This window comes from Diadema antillarum, unplaced genomic scaffold (genome assembly GCF_040938485.1).
Source record: "Diadema antillarum isolate AM-2024a unplaced genomic scaffold, OU_Dant_1.0 scf00000089, whole genome shotgun sequence".
Taxonomy (NCBI): domain Eukaryota; kingdom Metazoa; phylum Echinodermata; class Echinoidea; order Diadematoida; family Diadematidae; genus Diadema; species Diadema antillarum.
Window position 1 is genome coordinate 576,959 of NW_027270978.1, and position 22,618 is coordinate 599,576.

Below are 22,618 nucleotides of genomic sequence, written 5' to 3' on the forward strand. Positions count from 1 at the left end.
CCATTTTTCTTAACAAAAATACATGCAAGGGACAAGCTAGTATCATGTATGTATGTGTGTGTGTGTGTGTGTGTGTGTGTGCGTGTGCGGGGAGGGAAGGGAACTGTCGAAAATGAGATTAAACTGCTCCCGAGGAAGGCAGGGAGAAATGAAAACGTTCCTCTACGTTTCCTACCAGTTTCCATGACGGTGAAGGTTTCTTCCCTCGGAGGGAGAAAGTTTGTTTGATATCTCACATATATTTCCCCATCAATGACCAGAAATAAAATAGTGGCATATGTTAAAGTGTCTATTTACAGCCCAATTTTGTTTTCCTTCTTTATACGCTTGAGAACTGCCACGATGAACTGAAAATGCCAAACATGCATGGGAAATGAACTTTTCCAGTCTTCAATTTTGCTACCTTACGGCACAAATTTTTGTACCGTGTTCAGAAAGGAATTCTGCATTTAGTTTTTCTGCGCTGCTGCTTCAACAGCATGTGAACTCAATTATCAAGGGTCCAGGTTATAATGTGATACAGCATGTTGATATGATATTATGATTTTATGTCCAAGGAAAGACCAATTCAATAAAAATATGAAAATAAAATCAAATGGCACAATGCTTGTATTCTAACTTGAGTGCATTGCCTGACTATGTTAACTATTGACTATAAACGAGCTAAGAATCTATAAATAGTTGACACCTTAAAACAGTCAAATTTCTCTCTGGTTTTATTTCAATATCCTGTAAGGAGGTGCTGATTGAAAAGGGAAGGGGTGAGTGTTAGTGTACTAACATTGGCTACTAAAAATTGTCGATGGTGGAAATTAGCTGGCAAAACTTCCCCACAAAGTTTTCTTGCCAAAATTTGACCTCCTGAAGTTACATATGATTTTCCAACCTCAACTGCTTTTACCACTTGCATGCAAAGACTTAGATGTATTACTTCATTATCTCCATTTCAAAGGAATCGGGGTGGCAATTTGGGGACAAAGTTACATAACCAGGAGTTGCATAGTTTCAAGAAGACATAGATTTTGCACAGAAGATGCTATACAGCCCACTTCTTATTACATGATAGCTTCATACTTCATTTTGTAAATGCATTCAATACTGAATTCTGAAATCCCCATAGACTTAGTAACGCAGGTCACAGGGTTCCCAAATGTAACGGGTTAAATAGGTTGATATCTTTATTAGATAAAAGAGGAATGAGTTACACCATCTACAACCTCAACAGTTGTTGTTCTCTCTCTCTTCTCATTCTCTCTCAGACTCAATTCTATCAAATAAGTTGACATCTTCATGAGATAAAAGAAAAATTGGCTCTACCAGCCATTGTTATAACATACTTGATGCTATCTCTCTCTTTCTAAAAAAAAAAAAAAAAAAAAAAAGATTCTCTCTTTTCTGTTGCACATTTGTTTATCTCAGCAGTTGTTGTTTTACATTGTTTCTCATTCTCTCTCAGACTTAACTATTGACTAAGTTAACATCTTGGGAGGTAAAAGAAGAATTGGTTAACCACATTGTATTATCATAACATCATAACACTATCTGATATATAGTTTTTTAACTATTAAGGATCAAAAGTGGGAAATGTTTTTTTGTAACATCTAGTACAAATACAATACAATATCAACTGATTCATTTTGCATATGCTTGTAGAAAAACATGTGACAACTATTCAGTAACATGATGTGCAGACCTGCAAACGTTTTAACCAGTTTTTTCTTCTCTACCTTTAACCTACCTCATTGCTACTGTAAATCAAAGTACAGAAAGTGTCTATAGTCCTTTATACCAAAGCAGTTTGCAATCGCCAAGAGAAAATAGAGATAATTACCCACTCCCCTTAATCCCCACCATGTCATTACAGCTTTCCTGTTGGACTGAGGCACGTATTGTTATGATATGTTCTTAGAATTGGGTCAAGTTTGAAAGAATTACCGGTAACTGAGTGCTGGTGAAAAAACATGACAAGGTATAGCTAAGTGCCTGGACATGTAAGGGGCTAATGGTGGTGACATCCTGTTATTAAACCTGAATAATTGTAAACCCACATCTATCAGCATCCCCAAAAATGAATTATAGATCACCTAGGCACAGAAGACCAAAATCTTAGCAGATTACACCTGTAACACAGACCCTGACAAGATACAAGTTCCTTGTGAGCATCAAATCTAGATGCTAATCGTGGCAAGTTGCTCTTTGATACTTGACTTCATCCAGTTTTAACTTCCGTACGGAGATATACAGGTCGGCACAATTGGAGTTCCACTGCTTAAAACATCTTTTCGTGACAAGAGGACAGGTAGCACAGAGGAGGAAGTCTCAAGAATCAGATTTCAAGGAAAGCTAAATCACTCCATGTTCCTCTTTTGATGCCCAGATGTCGGTGTCTCTCTCCTTCGATGTCGTGAAAAGAGGACAGGTAAAACTATAGGTGAGGTCTCAAAGAATCAAATTTCATGAAGAGGTAAGATATTTCATGTTCCTGTTTCGATTTCCCCCCAAAATAGTTTGTTTCATATCATTCGCAGCTCCCTCGGGGAAAAGGGAACCAGGTGGAAATGAGGTAATCTCGTATTAACCTTGTTCTTTCATCTGGTTTTGAGCAGATACCAGACCCTGGATTCCCTGGGAAGAAGAGAACGAGGGCAGAATTATCCCCCTCTTACCCTATAATCATCCCGGATTGTGGCCTCCTTTTGGTAGTTTGACACAGGGTGGCCCAGTTTAAGCGCTGGATTGGTTAATGGATAATGTGATCATTGGATGGTCCTAAACAGGTTGCCATCAATTAGTTGATATGAAAATGTGATCACTTTTCCTCCCCTCCTCTCACACTCTTCGCAGAAAGAAAAGGCAAAACTCATCTGTTTTAAAAAAGAAAACAACAACCACATACGACAAAATGACACTTTGCAGAGTGAACTGTTGGACAGCAAAAGTTAAAGGGTTGGTAGAGTTGGTGGAGATGAGTATTGGGCTTTTAACTTCTTGCGAGATATCAAGAAACCACTTATGAAATAGTACAGAGCATACCATTCTAAGAGGAATTCAAAGTTCATTTGATGAAAATCGGTTTGGAATGGCTGAAACATCCAAAAACAAAGTAAAACAAAGCGATCGTAATAAAAGGTGGGTCCCACCATTTATCATGATGGTTCTTTTCGGATATCTCAGCCATTTCATAAAACCGATTTTCATCAAATAAACATTGAATTTGTCTTGGAATTACAAGCTCTTTTGTATCTTATAAGAGGTTTCTCATCATCTCACAAAAAAAAAAAATGTTGGAAAACCTGAAATTAAGTCTCAACTAAAACTATATGATCCCTTTAAGAACTAGACGGATCACACATTAGACACTTTATCTAGTAACAAATGCAGCCTTTTACTTTATATAAAAGAATACCAACACGTTACGGCACCCCAGTGCACTGTATTTGTTAGCCTTGAGAAAAGGTTTGGTCACCTCTCCAGTGATTAAGAATTAGTTACCACCAAGAGAAGCTGTTTCTAATGTGCAAAGGGGCCCCTCCTTGTGAACAGGTGAGTCTAGACTGGTGCTCTACCATTTATTTTTATCTTTGCATTAAGTGTTGTCCATATCCTGTCTTCATAGAAGGGTTTTTTTCTACCTGTTTCCTCTTTTGAGGTAGATGTCTACATGTTTGTGCATGTGTGCCAACACGAGGAAGGGTGCATACTGTATGTGTACATGTATATGTTCGCTTAAACAAACAGTATGTGTGTGTGCATGAAGGTGGAGGGGGGGGGGGGGGGAGGGGAGGAGGGGTGTGGGGTCGAGGAAAGTGGCAACAACTGTTGACGATGACAAAATCTTTTAATAGCTACATGTAGAGTCCCTGGACTTCAGTTTGGAGGTGGAGTGGGGGTTTCCTATAGGTGTGCTACAGTCACAAACAACATATTTCCTGTACAGGTAATGCCAGGCATAGGGTACACAATTTACCAATGGGTCATAAGTCTTTAAAAAATTATGTAGAGCTTCTAGCATTACATAACTTTTCCACTATACCTCCCATTTAGATAAAAGTTGTACAATTGTGTCTGTTGATACTACAAATGTACCTTATCAATCAAGTCAAACTGAATATGACATCCCATTCTAGAAGACACCAATGTTTACACTGCATTAATTTTTGCCAAAGCAACACTGTACTTTTATCTTGCGTGCAATAAGGGCAGACTGACGAGCACCACGTTTTACTAAGCATAGAAATGTAAGAGATGTGGTGGTAGTGTAGTTTGATTCACACATTGTATTATCTAGTCACCATACATATTACAGTATTTATATTGCTGAAGTATAGTGAGTGAGAATAATAATCCTATAACAAATAGCTCTGAATTGCTCATTCCAACTTTTGGTGAGTTTTCTATGTGGTTTAGGCCTCCATTCTCCTATCCCACTTCTGGGTCCTAATGGGGGATGCCTGTACAAGCCATTTGTACGGAAATTTGATGTATGAAAGCAATACAGGGCAATGATTATCTCCAGATTACTGCTAATATAATCTCTCCCCCCCCCCCCCCTCTTCTTTGGTTCAATACTACAAACTTCTGCTATTAATGTTTTGTTATGAGGGATCACAAATGATTTCCTGGCAAGCAAGACCATTTTGCTGACACCCAATACGGCACAATTTGAATAAGTCTCTTTTCCTGTTTTGGGGAGATCTTGATTACAACCTCACGTCGACCCAACTGTTCACTCACAAAATTTGATATATCAATTCTATTCCCAGAAATGAATTACTGTCGTAGTGTCAAAAGATCCCTAGCATGGGTGAGTGAAGAATTGTTGTAATTATATACAAAACCATGTAGGCCTACATGTGACCACGAGGGGTTTGTGTTACATGTGAATGATTTGTGAAAATCAATTGAAATTGAATTGAATTGAATTGAAGTAATACCAAATACAGCTTTGATCTTAATTTTTGTTTTAGGAATATGTGCTGACACAAACATGTCTGGGTGGGTGTGATGTGTTTAATCTAAATATGAGAGACGGGGTGAATGTGTATACAAGCCTATAGGATTTGTGCATTTGAAATCTTCTGGGGAAAAAAAGAAAAAAAAAACTGATGCCAGCATAGTGTTGGTGACAATGTGGCAATGTAACTATTGAACATGTAATAGTGAGCATTTATTTTATTGGGACATTAAACATTAAGACGTTACTAAGATAAATAATCATGATCACGATGACATTACTATTAACAAAATATTTTACGTGTTAGTAGTAGTAGCAGTGACAATAATAATGGTAATAATAATAACAATCATTGTTTGAATTATCTAGTACATCTTTTGAATTTACAAGGAGCTGCACGTAAAAAACAGCACACGTTGCAGCTTTTCTGCATGAAGATTCACATTCAAGTCTTGAATCAACCGAAATGAATTTATGGAAGGATGACTCAAAGAAAACTAGTAGCAGTGAAATCATGTCAAAGGAGGAGAAAAAATATGAATTCTGCAAATCCTAGCCTTGTGAGGGGTGTATTTAAAGAGCAAATCTGACATCATCAGTCGGCTCAATCTTACTGCAATTAATCCACGTCAAATCGTAGCGGGCAGGAGTTTTTATTAGATAATTGCGGCCCCAGACGGCTTCTTCTTTATCTCCCGCACCTCTGCAGCCGAGGAAATGGGGGAACTACTCTCCAGAGGACGGCATGGGGAGACCAATATAGCATGTAAAAAAGCCTTTTCCAGACATTGGCCACATTTTTACGGGGAAAAAAAAAACTGGATAAAAGAGAAAAGATGACAGAGAGATATTGCCTGTCTCAATGTCAAATTATGATGTCTGAAAATCGACCTGATTAGCAATCAACTTTGTGTCATATCCCTTTAACACTGCAGTAGCAAAATTCCCCTGTATCCTTTAAACTCTTCTTTAGGAGGCTCATATTAAACCCCTGAAATCCAAATGACCCCAAGCTAAGTTTCTGTTTTTTGGAGAATTTTTTTTTTTTAAATAATCAAAATCCCTCCATAATCGGGCAATAATCTCCCACAAAATATCATCAAGGATGCAGAAATGTGTGAACAAAGCCATCCTCTCATTCTAAACCAAAACCGACATCGAATACATGCACATACGTATTAACACTTGAAGGAAAAAATGTCCTTAAATCATCTGCTTATTCCCCGAGAGGTTATCTCAGTAATACAGCAGCAGTTCTGATGTTAGGAAAAAAGAGAAAAACAACCTTAATGAATGAACTACTACTACTACTACTACTACTACTACTACTACTACTACTACTACTACTACTACTACTACTACTACTACTACTACTACTACTACTATTACATGTCAATATCATAGTCTACAAGATTACCGGTAATTCTAACTGTTCTTCACATCATTCAATGTTTTGAGATATCATTTTTTGAAGAAATTCTGAGTCATTATTGATGAATAAATGACTTTATCGTGTTTCAATTTGATATGATTTAAACTGAGAAGAGAAGGGCTTGAATTGTTTGGGTCACAATAAAAAACAAAATGTAAACACTTCAGGCCCAAGCAAAGGCTCTTTATCTGAACAATATAATTATAATAGATATGACATCATCTCTTTCTACTTAAAGGCCAAAGTCTTCCTATACTTGGCTACATGTTTGAGCAAAATGGAGGACTACAAAACAAACACTACACAGGAAGTTAACATATTCAAGGCTGCAGAAAGAATGGGTTGAAATGAATTGTGAGGGAACGTAACAGGTGAAATAATGTAGGGACGTTGTGTGATCTTCACAGAAAATGAAGCTCAGCATTAAAGGGACTGTACAGTACTGGTGGAGGTGGGGATTCATGTTTTGAACATTCCTAAGTGAGATAATGAGAAACCTCTTATGAAATATGAAAGAGCATGTAATTTTAGGAAGGATTCAATTTCAATTTGATGAAAATTAGTTTTCAAATGGCTGAGATATTAAAAAAAGTGATAATAATAAAAGGCGACAGGCCATGCTTTTTATTAGGATCTCTTTGTTTCACCTTGTTTTTGGATATCTCAGCCTTTTCAAAACCGATTTTCATCAAATAAACTTTTGATGCCCCTTAGAATCGCATGCTCTTTGACATCTCATAGAGTGGTTTCTGAATATCTCGCAAAACGTTAAAAGCTAAATCCTCACCTCAACCAGAACTGTACACACCCTTTAACATGGAACAGCCTTCTGTGAGTTGGGTATCACAGACAATTCACTTAATAACATATGACATGCTTAGAACAATGCATAGCTACAATGTACATGATATCAGAGCCATATGGGGCAGAAGGTGGTTAATTACATTCAGTTATAACATCAAAAGTACACTGTAAAAACATCAGTGTTAGATTTAACACCATGGGTGTTAAATCTAACACCAATCAAGTGTCAATAGAGGACCACACCGACAGGTGTAGAAAGTATAATGTGATGGTGTTGAAAAGTGTTCACCTGGCACTTCGTAGTGTTAATTTGACACTGTAGCTGGTGATATTCTGACACTGCATTGGTGTTAATTCAACATTGACACCACATGGTGTTTAGTTGATATTGCTGGTGTTAATATCAATGGTATAACACCCGCCCAGCTTCAATAAGGGACCACACCAACTGGTGTTACTGTGGTGTAAATGATTTCACGCCTTTTTTTCAAAAATCAGGTACTTTATCGGAAAGTTCTTGATCGTTTTGTTAAAGTTCAAAATCAACAAGGAAAACAGTAACTAAGTAACTATTCAAAAAACAGTTTCATACATTGAAGTGACACCAGGAGGTGTTAATTTAACACCAAAAATGAGCACCGGAAATTTAACACCAGCTCGGTGTTTCATATTTAACAGTGGACTTTTTGCAGTGTACATTGTGCAGAATGTCAACTCATCAATTTCTGTTCCTACAGCCAGCAAATGGAAGAGTACACATGATGGTAATGACCCCTCCCAACACCAATTACCCAATGGATATTCCATCACAAATTTTGCGATCGTTTTTTTTTCTTGTGGAAATCATCAATCATTACCAATCTGTAATGCTCACGCAAAATTGCATTATGTTATGGGTTAAGAGAAGAGAAGAGCAACTTTATATCATCGATACTATTCAACTGCTTGTTGATGGAAAATAATGAGCGATACAAGAATGCATAAAATCAATTCTTTCTGCATTAATGCTACAGTGGAAGGCGTGATATAACTCAAGAAGTATATGACAGAAAGAATGCCAAGTCACGGCAGTAAGTGTAGAGAAAGTGGCTGAGAAATAGATTTAAGAGATATGAAAATAATTTAGAACATGGAGTCTCATGGGAATTGGCTGGCTGGCACGGTAGATTGTCAGTAGGTAGGAGTGATATTCTTTCAAGATATAACTGGGAGGTGATAATATTCTCCTCAGAGTAATCCATGAGGACGATTCCCAGTCAGTTTCACTCCCAAGTCTAAATTTGAGGTGTGGGGAGCTAATCAGCGCCGAGAGGTAACCCTGACTCACGTCTTTTCCCATCCCAATTCAAAGGTTGGTATTTATCCTTTAATTAATGCTGGCATGAGAAACTCCCATACTGTGCGATCGAATCATGATTGTCTGGCTATGATAATATCAACAAATTCCATTGCCTCATACACAGAACACCTCTCAATCTCTGAACATACAGATTGTGCATTTATACTACCTGTCATATCACTGCAACAAATTTTACCAATAGCTAATAATATTTGACCCCATAGACCTACTGTATGAACAGCAGCAAAACCTATTCACATCAAAATCTTAATCTCAATTAACCCATTGAGGACGAGTCCCGAGTATACTTGGGCAAGTGTCTATGGGAAATGTGTGTTGTAGCAAAATCAGCCCATCCTTAACAGGTTTGAATATCGCAAAGAGCGCAGAATGTAATTATGGCAAACAATGACTACTTGAATAAATCATTGCATGACAAATTACACACACAACAGAAATTAATTTCCCATGACTCTAACTCACAAAATTAGTCCTCCCTTTCACATCTAAATGACTGCTGAAAAGTGTTTAACCAACCTTTTCGATCATTTTTCAAACTTAAACAAAATTTGGCAGAAGATGTTTAAATACTGCAGCATGAAACTCCTTTGGCATTACAACATTTGGTTTCAGTAAGAGCAGCATCCTCTGTGCACACCCACACACACACACACACAAAGAAATATAAAAAGATCATGAAAACCTCTATCACCATGGCAACAAGAACTGGGGAGCTCCCAACGCTGCCACGTACAGGAAAGCACAGGGGATGCACGAGGCAAAACAGTTTAATTTTGGAAGTACGGCAGATGAAAACCTCTCACATTAAATTATCTTGCTGCAGTGCGTGACTCCCCCTTCCCCCTCTGCGCACACACTGGGCAGAAACACCTCCTCGACTGCAAGGGTTTCTCTTGACTTATAATCTAATTGTTTGCAAGTTTCTGGCAGATTGTACCCCTGGTAGACAAAGAGGGGTGAACTTACGGGTGCAGGATGGGTGATTCACTACCCGAGAGACCACAAAAGTATTACCCCTTGCAAAATGGATGTCATATAGGAAAGGGGTGGGGGCTCGTCTCTGGCTAGTTTTCAAAGTGGGATTATTCAGGTGCATGCATAATATATCTCTCGCGCAGGACATCTGGGAGGATAAATAAAGAAACCAGGCTTCTTCAACCTCAACGGTTTCAGCCACAAATTCCAATATTGAAAAGCCATCTTTCTGTTTGTGAGTCTTGACATGACTTTGCTCGCATCTGCAACCTACGAAGAATGGTTAGTTCTTTGAATATCGTCTCATTTTCAGAGTTTCTGCAACAAGTAAAGAGTGATTATGAAATGAAGGCATCATTTGATATTCACCTATAAAGAACAAAGACCAATTTTCTACTTATCTGAATGATTGTTTCTTTCTATTTTCAGGTGATTATCACTTTGCATATCTCTTTTCTTATCATTTTTTTTTCAAACGTACATACATGTCCGTACAGAAAAAACAAAGTCATGTATAAACATGTATATTGATATATAAATATATGGTTCCATGACATGTGCTCCTGAGACAATTGCTCCCATGAATTATATGCACGCTAAGCAAAAAATAAATTCTACCCACAAACATAACCCTAACCATAATCCTAATCCTCATATCAAACTAAACCTAAAATTCTGGATTACAACCCTAACCCTAAGTCCTTGGAGAAAATAAGACTGGAGCAATTGTTGTGTCACCAAATACGTGTGTATAATCATTTGCATATACGCAGGTACACACATACATATACTTGAGAGACAGACTACACAGACAAAGCGCTCCAATGACCATATCTCTGGGAGGTCAATTACGGTCAGTGCTCTGGCCGATATAGGCCAATGTGATATCAAAAATTTGCTAATGAGACTTGTGGTACTCCCTTCCCGCCCCCCCCCTTCCTTGTCACTGCTCCCTCATTTATTCTTATAATTCATCTTCCTTCATTAATTTCTTTTCAATTAACATCAATTTCCAACTGGCAACCTTGTCTGAATTCTGAGAAACCTCTGGACACGCTCCTGCGACTCCTCAGGGAGTCATGAACACAGATGAGGAAGTACACGACATAAAAGTTGCCACTTCATCCTTTCGCAAACTTTCCTCCACAACACCACAAGAGCGATCCATTTCTTTGGATCAGTCACATACACAAGGCAAAAACCAAAAACCAGAAAACCAGCCTAAACACACAAGATCAAACATGAGAAGTACTGTAGAACATTGTGTGCACTGCATTAATTTAATTACCTACACCTTGTCAAACTTTGTTATTTCCTGCGAGACTCCTAGGCTGTGATAAAATTCACTGTGACAGTACATGTTAGTTTGATGGCATTTATTTGACGCAAGGAGGGCATAATCTGCTCACAAGGAATAACTGTCAAATCACATCCTTGTGTTAAACCTGCTCCCCACAAGATAATGAATTCTTGACAGATTTTGTACATCATCTATACCACGTTCCTGTCATAAATGGGTTGACTAAATTCTCCATATCAGGCTCATAACATTAATTTCCGTTTACTTTTCAAGAAGGGATGCTGGAAGTTCTCACACATAATCCATTACAAAGACTGATGCCATTCTGCCGCTGTTATACAATTATGTTTTTCCTTCATACTTTAATAGGTAACAATTGGCAGACATCATATATGTCCATCACAACTGACCTCAGTTAGTTAGAAGGTGGAACAAAAACACACATTCCAAAAACAAGAAGATCAAAGGCCTCTTATTGGCATACATAATTAAAAAATTGTATTCATTGTCAATGACTTTCTAGCTTAGCAGATGCTGTGGAGACTAAACAGGATATATTAAACAGAGCACTTTGCAAAATAGCTTTGGCTAGCAACACATAAAACTTCTGTGTCTAAAGAATTCAACAAAGAAAGAAAGAAAGAAAGAAAAAAGACAGGATGTGCCAGGGAATGCATTTTACAGCAATTACGTGTTTGAAAAATAGCTGTGTGTCTCCACTTTGTCCTGTTGGTGATGAGCTGGATCCAAAAATACTTAGCCTAAAGAGAAGGAAATTCTTGTGCAACATCCGTTGACTCTCTTGGGAAAATTTTCTAGCCTAGAAACTACCAAGGCATCAAAACTTCAAGGACAGCCATCTTTGTTTTAGCTCTTCTTTATCTGTAATGATTTCTGATATTAACCTCCGCCAGGGGAAAAACTAAAAATGCTCAGAGGGGCGCAAAATGCTGTCAAAGATATACGGAGGCGGAAAGCCTAAACGTATCCCAAGATGCTCAGAAATGCAGCAGGTTCTGTCAGACGACCCTTGATGATTGTCCACAGGGTGCTGCCTGCTGCTGCTACGGGAAGATTTATGGTTTCCTGTCCGTCATCAAAGAGAAGCTCGCAGGGGATGTAAAACACGAAAAACTTATTAATGGACTGGCCCCAGGTCTGCTGATACGCAAAAATGACCTAAGTAAGTGATTTTGAAATGTAGTATCTGCTGTGATGACTGATTGAGGCTCACTAGCTACCGGGAGCACAACACCTGTGATTAACCTTTAAACCAAACAATCATCAATTTGAAGGGTCGTCCCACAGAACCCACAGCATTTCTGAGCATATTGGGATACGTTTAGGCTTTTCGCCTCTGTATTTCTTCAGCATTTTGCACCCCTCTGAGCATTTGATAACATCACATACTTCAAGGATATGTCTACAGGATTACACGACATATCAAAGTGATGGTGGTCTTTCAAGGATATCTTTGACTGTTCAATATACAATCTATACATCATCAGTCATGGCATTTGGTATCTACATGTTATTCATGATAGTTAATTCTGTCATTGCCATGGCAACCATTAGCTGAAAATATGATGACATTTCATGCGGTTTATATTAACATACATTCTCATGTGAGATATGAGGAATGTTTCAAGTCAATGTTGATGTAGGGCAATTTGTCAATCAGTTGCAATGAAAAGTGCCAGTGCTATTCATAGTATGTCCAATACTTTTCTTCCTTTATCTTGGGACTGTTTAAAGACACCTTCAAAGATCTTTGAGATGAAGATATTGTAATTTCAATGTAAGTATTTTCTAAGGACCACGAGAGTGGTTAGACAGGTCATAAAGAGTCCTAATTTATTCCTAATCAAGACTCTGATGGTGCATTGTCTAGGAGTGGTTCGTTGTATCGTCACTTAAGTCGTGACTGGATATGGGATACTCTTAGACAGGAGAGTTCAGTGGTTATTGTTGAGTCTCAATATAATTAGAACAACAACTTGGAACAATGCAATCAGTGAACCATAGAAATGAAATCAATGAAGATATTACAACTAGAAAGGCATTAAAGTGAAAGTGAAACAGAGAAGATCAAATCGATGACTTTGTATGGGCAGAATAACACCACATTCGATCAGAGAGAAGTATAATGACCAACCAATGTCTACAAGAGTCATATTTACTGGTAATATCCCTATTCTGATAATAATTGATTAACTGCACAATTCAGTTGTCATCGATCAGAATGACTTACCCTTTAACGCTTTGTATACTCGCAGCATGGAAAACTCTACTCAAAACATAGTTAGGGAAAAAAGAATGCCAGAATAGGTGATATTAAAATCTAACATAGGCAAATATGAAATATGAAAATATCCTGTCAACAAAATCAAGATGGCTGACCAGTGTATTGCTTATCTATAGTAGATTGTGGAATGTTTTTGTCTGTCTGTCTGTATGGAGATGCATGCATACATGTTATGTGTGTGTGTGTGTGTGTGTGTGTTTGTGTGTGTAAGGTGTGTCACAAAGAAGATTTGAATGAGGTTATCAAGGAGGGTATATGATTCAACAAAGGGGACTTAAATAGCATCCTGAACTTGACCAAGTTTTGCTTGTCATGGGCATTGCAACCTGACAAGACCTTTTTTTGTGTAGCACCACAGGCCACTTTTGGCATGGTTTGGATGAGAAGAGGAAGCCTACGGGAAAGAAGCAATTAATGAAGCCATTATGACAGTCTGGCAATCAACCAGAGCAAAGCTTCCACTGGGAAGTAAGAATAAAACAAAATTAGGCAGATCGATTTGTATAATGCAGATGATAACTGTTGACATTGTCCATGAAGAAACCTGTGATTCTGCCTGTAATTAGGGGGACCTTCGATCGCATTCCACATTTTGTGACACAATGAGAAGCGATCAAGGACTGAAATGTTTCAATTGTTTCCCTCATCGTTCTCACAGAACAAAGGAAAAAGACTATAGGAGTCATTCCAATTAAAAATAATAAGCATCCACACACAGATACACACTAAGAAACAACAAAAAACAACAAAAACATTCTCTCTGGCTATGTGTCACAGTCCCGGTGAGTTGCAGGCTTTGGAGGCCACATGCATACTAAAACAGGAGGGAAGCGTTGTTTTTTTTTTTCTTCTTCTTTTTTTCTTGTTTGTAATGTCCAGTTTCTGGCAACATCCAAGGCAATTACTGGCAAGATTTTGAGAAAATAAGGTGACTAGAATCAACAGGCAACCATCCTAGCTTTATTACCGTTGATGAAAGATGCGATTCAATAGATGAACATAGAGAAAGAGAGAAAATAAAAGAGAGTAGTTTTTGCATGGCTTGAACTGAATCATGATTTAATATGAGACATTTTGTAGAACATGCTGACCAATGGTGATGTCTTTTATCACATGCGAGACTGTCACATATTATCTGCACCTATAGATCACTGGAAAGGATGTCTTGTCAGAGAGTTTCAAACATTTCAAAATCTAATTGGATCAATTGATGTGGCCGTCCCCCCTTTCCTGCACACAAGGGGGGCATGTGTGACGCATGAAACCCCCATTTCTTTCAGTCAGGGCAGGAGATATGTCAGCTGACAAGGAATCTACTCTCAAGGTAAGACTGTGTAGACCAGAATCCTGGGGATATTGGCAACCTGGGCAATAAAACTCAATTTGTATGTCGCCCTAAGTGATACTTGTTCCACTCCAAACAAATCATATCAGATCATGTTAAGTCAAATTAAATCAAATTTGATAAATTCATATCAAATACAAACATATCAAAATCATTTTTGCTCAATTTTCATTGACACTTAAAAGATTTTAAAATAACACAAACTGGATGCAAGTTCTTTTATGTCAAGCCATTTTGCCCTTGCCTTAGATTAAATTTATTTAGATGCAGATTCTTCTGGATCCTACTTGTAGCATCTTTGCATGGGACACAAGTGTGACTGCTTAATACTTGCCCCCTGACAGGAGGGCATTATATATATTATACCCCATTCATAAACTCAATAATGCGGATAATATCCGCAACATTTGGTCGTAAAATCGGAGCGGGGGCAGAATAATGCGCTTTTTTTCGACCCTTCTATTATCCGCATAATAGCAGCATCAGGACCAGATTTGGAGTTTATGAACGCAAACCCAAATGATGCGGATAATTGCCGGGGTGCGGTCAAACGTCACTTGCCTTTCCCGCAGGAGGGACGTGCACAGTTACCATGACGATTATCCGCCTTTTTCAGGACGGGCGCTCGTAAAAATAATGCGGATTATTTTCAGAGTTTGTGAACGTATTTTTTATTGAAATGTCCGCATTATTCTTATGCGGATAATTGGTGGGTGAGTTTATGAAAGGGGTATAAGCTTCTGTTTTCTGGCGTCAATTATATGCCTTGCTGAAATCATCTTCTCAGATTTTGGTTATCATGGCCTTGGAATGCATCATCTATTGATGCCACTACATGACTCATATCAATCATACTGAGAAAAGGTACAAGGGACACAACTCTTTATAGGAAGTGAAACTACATGTACTCTCTCTGAAGACAATAGGTCGAACCATAAATTTTCCCCCTTCCATTACAACCTCCCCCCCCCCCCCAACCACCCATCATCACATTCAACCTTCTCTCCCTCTTTCATTAGATGAAATATTGGTCAGTTTGGAACAATGACAATGATGACAATAACAACAACAAAATGTGGCACAGACGAGGAAACAAAGCTTGGGTCGGTTTCTGGGTGGTAGTGGTCATCTCATGATGTTTCAACCAACGACTCTTCTGTTCCTCTTCTGAAAAGACTCTTTATGAGCTTTTGGCTGCATTTATCATCTTTCCCCTGTTTGAAACGGCTTTCAAAAGCCGTTTCCAAAGCCCTTTTGGAGGCCATTTTCAAAGCCCTTTAGAAACGGCTTCCAAAATAGTTGCGTTTATCAACTCATCACGAACCCGAAAAACTGGCCTTGTCACTGCGCAGCTACATTGCGCATTTTGACCCGAGGAGAAGGCGTGGTTCATAACCACAGTACAAAGCTGTTTCAAAACAGCTTTGCGTTTATCTCGCTTCAAAGGGCTTCTAGAAACAGGTTTCTGGAAACCTGTTTTGGAAACCTGTTTCGGAAATCTGTTTCGGAAAGCACAAATCTGCGGTTTTCAAAAAAGCTTTCTGAACCCCATAATCAAAACAACTTTGCATTTATCATCTCGTAAATATTCCCTGAAAGCCGTTTGGAAAACCTGTTTCTGCCGAGAAAAAGAATTGATAAATGCACCCTTTGACATCATTGCATCACATAGGGGGCAAAAGTCAATATTTATTCTTTATGACGGACAGCAAGAGAGAGAGAATACGAAAGGGGGAGAGAAGTCAATAAGGGATATAGAAATCCTCCAACAAAAAGTATATCTCAAGAGGTGCTGATATATCTCACCTGTGGTTTATACATTTTGTAACTATTAATGACAGTTCTGATGCTGCAACATAACCCCCTCTCCCTCAACATGAGCCTTCCACCCTCCCCCCTCCCCCCTTCCCCTTCAACATCATCACTCTTTCCAGGACAGATTCACCTGTGAGGTGTCAACAGGAGTGATCCTATGCCAGATGAAGCGCTAATTTGGAAGGGAAACCGGTACATGCCTCGACATCGCTGTACGGCACAAAGAAGACAGATAGAAGGGAAAAAAGAGAGTAGCTGGGCGAGCCGTGAGGTCTGCCCCAGACTCGGAGGCACCCCCGGAGGAAGTTTTGCATCAGCGGCGGTGAAGAGGATGATGGGGGAGATTACAGTGACGGCTGGCTGTGGGTGGAAAAATGCACACCTCAATCAACTGGAAGAAAACAATTTCGGAAAAGCATGGCACTACGTCAGAACATTCTGCATTCACCATTGAACAAAACAAAAAGAGAAAAGAAAAAGAAAAGTAAAAGGTACTCAATGAACAGACTAAAAATATCTCATGGAAACCATTGGATTTCCTTCTCACACACAGAGAATGAGAAATGAGGAACTGCAATTAGGTCGAGAAGACCCTTCATGACGACAAGACAACACGGTCAATGCAAATAATGACAAAAGTTGTGCTAACTTTCCAGAAATATAGGAAAGCAGTTGAAGCTAACAATGTCATCCCATTCCTTTAATATTCTTTACACTCTACTGCAGTTCTGATGATGTGAAATATGTGTGTGTGTGTGTGGGGGGGGGGGGGGGTTAGGGGTATTTTAAGACACACTAGTATACATTTCAGGGAAGACATTTAGACAAGCAAATCTCGTTTGAGTGATATCTGTCATTACTCAATGCTGCCAGGTTTCCAGCTGAGATGCTTTATCAACAATCCAGGACCCCCTAAAGTTTATTAAGCACTCTATGTGTCACTTCGTTTTTCATGTCACATGGAAATGCCCATTATAAATGTCAGAGAATGAATGAGAAGAAACAGAGTAGGGGAAAATAAGAAAGAAAGATGATGTTTGTGTTAGTCAGAGCAAATTTCCAGTCCTGCCCCGCATCACCACTGCCTCTCGTATCATATCATCACTTGACGATTGCAAGTGAAACTAGATGCAAACAGGAAGCTGACGAATGGAATTCCCAATTACAGACACTCAAACCAGCCCATAACTGGCCTATAAATGTGAGCCCACTGTCATTTTTGTCTTTGTTGTCCCACAGTAATTGAATTTCCCCTCTTCTTCTCCTGCCATATTTGGTGGTTCTTCTCTCATCCCTGGCCTGGTAGGGAGGACTCCAAGGTTGACATCTCTCTCTCTCTCTCTCAAAAAGAAAACCAAACAACAAAAACCAAACACAACAAAACAAAACAAAACCATACACATAAAGAAAAAATCCATAAGCAAACATAACCACAGAAAACAACAAAAAAGAACAAAAGTGAACAAAAATTCAGTCTACATGGCACCAGTCAATTCATATACATAATCTTTTAGACCTCTCATACAACAAGAAGACAATCATTTGAGGGCATTCGTTATTCAGGTCAAAATACTGCCCCTGTTGCAAATGCCCAAAACAGCACACGAGTGAACCGTGGCGGATAGAATGTGGTCATCCGTGTCCAGACGATGAATTGTAGACTGCACCCATCAGACTCAAACTTGTGCTGTTTCCTGATCATCTAATGTGACCTAATCTAGTCTGTCTGGTGATACTTTTCTCAATGCCTTCCATGGTCTGGGAAGTGTTTCAAAATGTCCATGACTAGCAAAGGGCCAAATTGTTCCATCATCTCAGATTCATTCTTTTAAATTTGGTTTGGATCTCTTACTACCAAAGTCTCAATCTAAAAGGAGTTGACAATCTGAAACAAATAAAAAAATCTACGGTTTTTGATAATCAACTTTCAACATTAAAAACACCAAATTGTTAACAATACTAACAGGAAATTTACTCAATGTTCTGGCATATGAAGGCAGACTAAGTAAAGAAGAGAGTAGTATCACATCACAATTGTTTCCTCAAGAGGAATTAATTTACTTATGTACACACTAGAGTTTTTCCACTCAAATTTCTAATAGAGTATGAATTGTCCTTTATAAGAACAGTTGACACCTATAGCCATGTTGTCACTGTGCTATGCTGTTGTTTTTACCAAGTGTTGAAAAGACGTTTAGAGCTTTGATGCTTTAACATCTAACAATGATAAGAAAACATGTACAGGCTTTCTTCAGTGAAAATGTACAGGATAGTATATTAGGAGAATGTTAAAATGGTTGGTAACACATTATTGTTAAAGTATGACAAGGAGTTGTAAAGAGCATATAAACCATGACATCACATCTCTTCCTTTTTTTCTTTTCTTTTCTTTTTTTTTTTGGAGGGGGGGGGGTGAGGGGGTAGGGATCACTCTTGCATAAAATAAAATTGAATTGTATAGGAGAGGAAGGGGAATCTGCATCAATGTGTGGAATATTTTTCCTAGAGGTCAAATGGTAATCTACTCAAAAACAGCAGCATAATTTTATCACCAAAGTATGGCAAAGGGAGAACTTTCTGTATTTATATTGGCAGAACACTTCCACACCTGGAAAGAACTTTGGTGTGTTCACATCTTGGTGTTGTAAAGGGATGAAAGTCATGACATCATAATTTGCGTCTGTGTTTTGTTGCTGTTGTTCTTTTTTGTGTGTGTTTGTCACGTTGATTAGCATTGAATGGGAGAGGAAGTGGGGGTCTGAATCGATGCAACAATTTTTTTCCCCTTGTTGTCCTCAGACACCTCAAAGATTAAAAAATGATGAACAAAATGGCAAGTGCAAGAGTCTTTGGAGCTCTGTGTCCTCTTACATTGCCATCTTATCATTGCGGCAGACAGGGGTCACTATTCAACAGGAAGTGTGTCACTGATTGCATTGATGGGTGACTGAGGGAAGATCCGCACGGCGAATTTTAGCCAAGGAAGAAACAGAAGGGCTCCACCATCCTCAAGGATGTAGGACAATCACCCTTCGGTTTCGCATCACGGGAGCTCTGCAGAAGGCGTCGACCCTCTTTTCGTGGATCTCCTCTGTGAGGGTGTCTTGCAGGGAGCAAGTTTATTGCAGCTTGCAAATGACAAACAACCTGCCAAAATTATTTCAAAATCTCTACCTCAATGCACCAATCACAAAACTCTTCAGATACTTCCTCATAAAATAACAGGACAAGACTGTAAGTGTTTGAGGGAAATACAATAAGACCACACACACACAAAAAAAAATACATGGATTACTTCCCAAGCAGCCATTTGCCACACATGGAGAATTTTGATGTTTTTCGATTACATTTCTCAAGGTTCGACTAGCACATTCCGGTTTGAGAACATTTTAACACTAAAAACAAATGCATCATTGCGAACGCATGTAGAGTCATGTAAATCTAATTACATTCACAGCAATCCCTTACACTGGACACAGCGCGATGCTCACTACACACTGGATCCGCGTCTCAAAATATCGACGCATGACAGTCAGAAGGAACCAAAATATGCTATTTCTGGGAACCTGACGCAAACGTACGTCCTCAGCTCAACAACCTTCAGAACACGGCACAAACAGGAGGGGGGGGGGGGCGGGCGGAAGAGATGGCCAAAACATGACCTTGTTTTCTACAAGCCTGAAGAGTGACCAAGTAGCAGTCATGGCCAGCACATGGAGTCCGATGTCTTGTGTGTCAAAACAGATTTTTTTAAAATGATTATGCGGCTTGACGTCACTCATGAAGTACAAGCCTACGCACGTGAGCAATTTAGAGCCAGTTGGATCTGGCGTCCATCGATGTTCGTGATCACTTGGTCACAGCAGATGTTATTTTATTAAAGGAGAGTCAAGTTACCTAGCTGTGCACAAATACAATGACGTATCTATGAGCAGAAGGCTGGAGAAAATGTGAGCGGAATGAGCCAATTTCAGCAAAATTATGATGATGTGATTGTCTACCAGTCAGCTTACATGGTGCTATTTAAGCACATTAAATGTCCTTTCATTTTGTGTCATCATTTACACTTCTATGTATTATGTGCATATATGATAAAAGCCCCTCAAAAAAATATTGCAATTCAGGTTTGAGGGGTAACATATCAATTGTTGTTACATTATGTGGTATCAATAGAAAGCTTGATACCGGTAATTCCTCTTTACATGAGTTGTCATTTGTGATGCTTGTGCAATTACGGAATACGTCGTCCTTTCCAATATGCAACAAGGCAAAAATTTATGATAACAAATACCCTTACAGAGTGAGTAAGTTAGCAGCGTGCAGCCTGAATGCAGAATATCAATGAACTTCAATACTTATGGTTAAAAGCCTGACTCTTGCGAGCATTGAATAAGTTTAAGCAAATGGACACCCAAGAGATGTGGGCATATAGGCTGTATACATGCATGATACAAAACACTGTCTTGAGATTTAATCAACGGTGAAACATTCATTATCATAGGCTATCTTTGAGCATGCTTGTTTTGTACCCGTTCTGTCGGCTTTGTGATAAAGAATTGCTTTTAACTGTAAATGCGTGAGTGCTGTGCGAAAAATAGTGGTTGCAACAAGCAGCATAAAATTTCTGACTTCAATCACGAAGTGGTGCCCGTTGATAAAAAAATTTGAGTCTTATCATCAATGATAAGAAACGCGTGAATGAGCCCTTGCTTAACATAGCAATTTAGCCTGTTATCCATGGAAGTTATCAGTACAAGATAAGGTATTGTGTGAATGCACCTATTGTTTCCAAGGTACCAGTATATTGCAACCTTACATAGCAGTCCTTTCCTTGTTTCCTTGGCTACGATAAGGTTAAGAAGGCTTACCTTAAATCAATATTCATGCTGTCATGCTAATATTTGGAATAATGTGCAACTTTCATTTATAATGACTCCAGATATCAAATATCGTCCTTGTTTTGGATTCTCCTGTAACATCCCAAATTACCTACATGTATCAAGATATTTTGTGAAACTGAAGAGCAAACTCACTTTTCCACCAGGTCACTTTTGCTTCAACAAAGCTCTGGCAAAAAATTTCACACAAAGAACTTAGTTTTTTAGATCTTTTGATTTTTTGTTTCTTGCAACAAAGTCTACATACGTATGTGGTAATACCTATTTCTACCCAACATGCATTAATAACTTAGGAGTGCTGCCAAATTTTTGTTTTTCAAATCTAATTTTCAAATGCTTCTGCCGGCTGGACAACAGACTAATTTCTATTAGAGATGGACTCGACTGATGACTGACCAGTGTTCTGTGAAGTGATGGTTGGTTGCCCTCCACTTGACGAGATATTAAATCCATCAGATTCGGAAACAAAGTCTACTACACTCATTATGTATGGTGTTGCTACATCACCGACTGTCAGGCCAAACTGTGCACTCTAAATACAATATGTTGTATTCTTTCTTTTTCAGAACGTTCATGAAAATGTCCTCTACTAACCTATTTCATGTGGAATTTTGTTTTGATATCCTCATAAAGTTTAATCAGAAGAGTTTCATTACAGACTTTGGGTAACATTAACATTGACAAAGTAATCACATTAAAAAAAAAATAATCATAACTGTGGATTCCAGTATACTTCAGCTGATGATAATAAGAAAATTATGGGTACTTCATAATTACGCAAGGAATCACTGCTAATGATTTTATATAGCTTTGGTAATTTTCACATTGATTAGTGTAGTTCTTTGTTCCTAATAGTCAACAAATCCATTCCATTGATTAAAGTTCATTGGAACTTGTTTTCCCGATTTGATAGCATTAAGACATGTTTTGAATTTCAAGAATACCAAATTTATACCACAAATTGACCTACCAATAGTGATAGAAGTATGTCAGTTCCAATATTAATTGAGATGATTCGATCTGATTACACAAGGACAAGCTCATGGAAATGATTTCTGACAAATGAAGCAAATCTCCTAATTCTTTCACTGAAATTATAACTTTCACCCTGAAAGAGTTTTAAAGTTCGTATGTTTGCACTTTCCTTTCCAATCTAAATCTGACACTACTCGCAGCTGGGCGTCTTCCGGTTGATCAATGTACACATGATATTTTCCCCACAAGCTGACTTCTCAATGGAGCCTTGTTCTTGTTTTGGTTCAGCAGAGATTCCCATAAGAGTTTGGGAGGAAGTGGGCTTGTGGACGTCATTAGATCACGCAAAAAATAAACCATCCCCCACAGCTTGTTTGGAACCGCTTGTCTGGTTCACCAGCAGACGAGAACTGACTGAAAGACACACCCCATGGAAGACCACCTGTCATCCGGAA

At 38.6% G+C, this 22,618-nt stretch overlaps 1 protein-coding gene across 1 annotated transcript in view; it reads right to left on the reverse strand.

The window, feature by feature from the left end:
- LOC139718142 (uncharacterized) overlaps positions 1-22,618 on the reverse strand; it is a 96,210-nt gene that overhangs the window by 57,727 nt on the left and 15,865 nt on the right. The gene's annotated exons all lie outside the window — the stretch shown is intronic.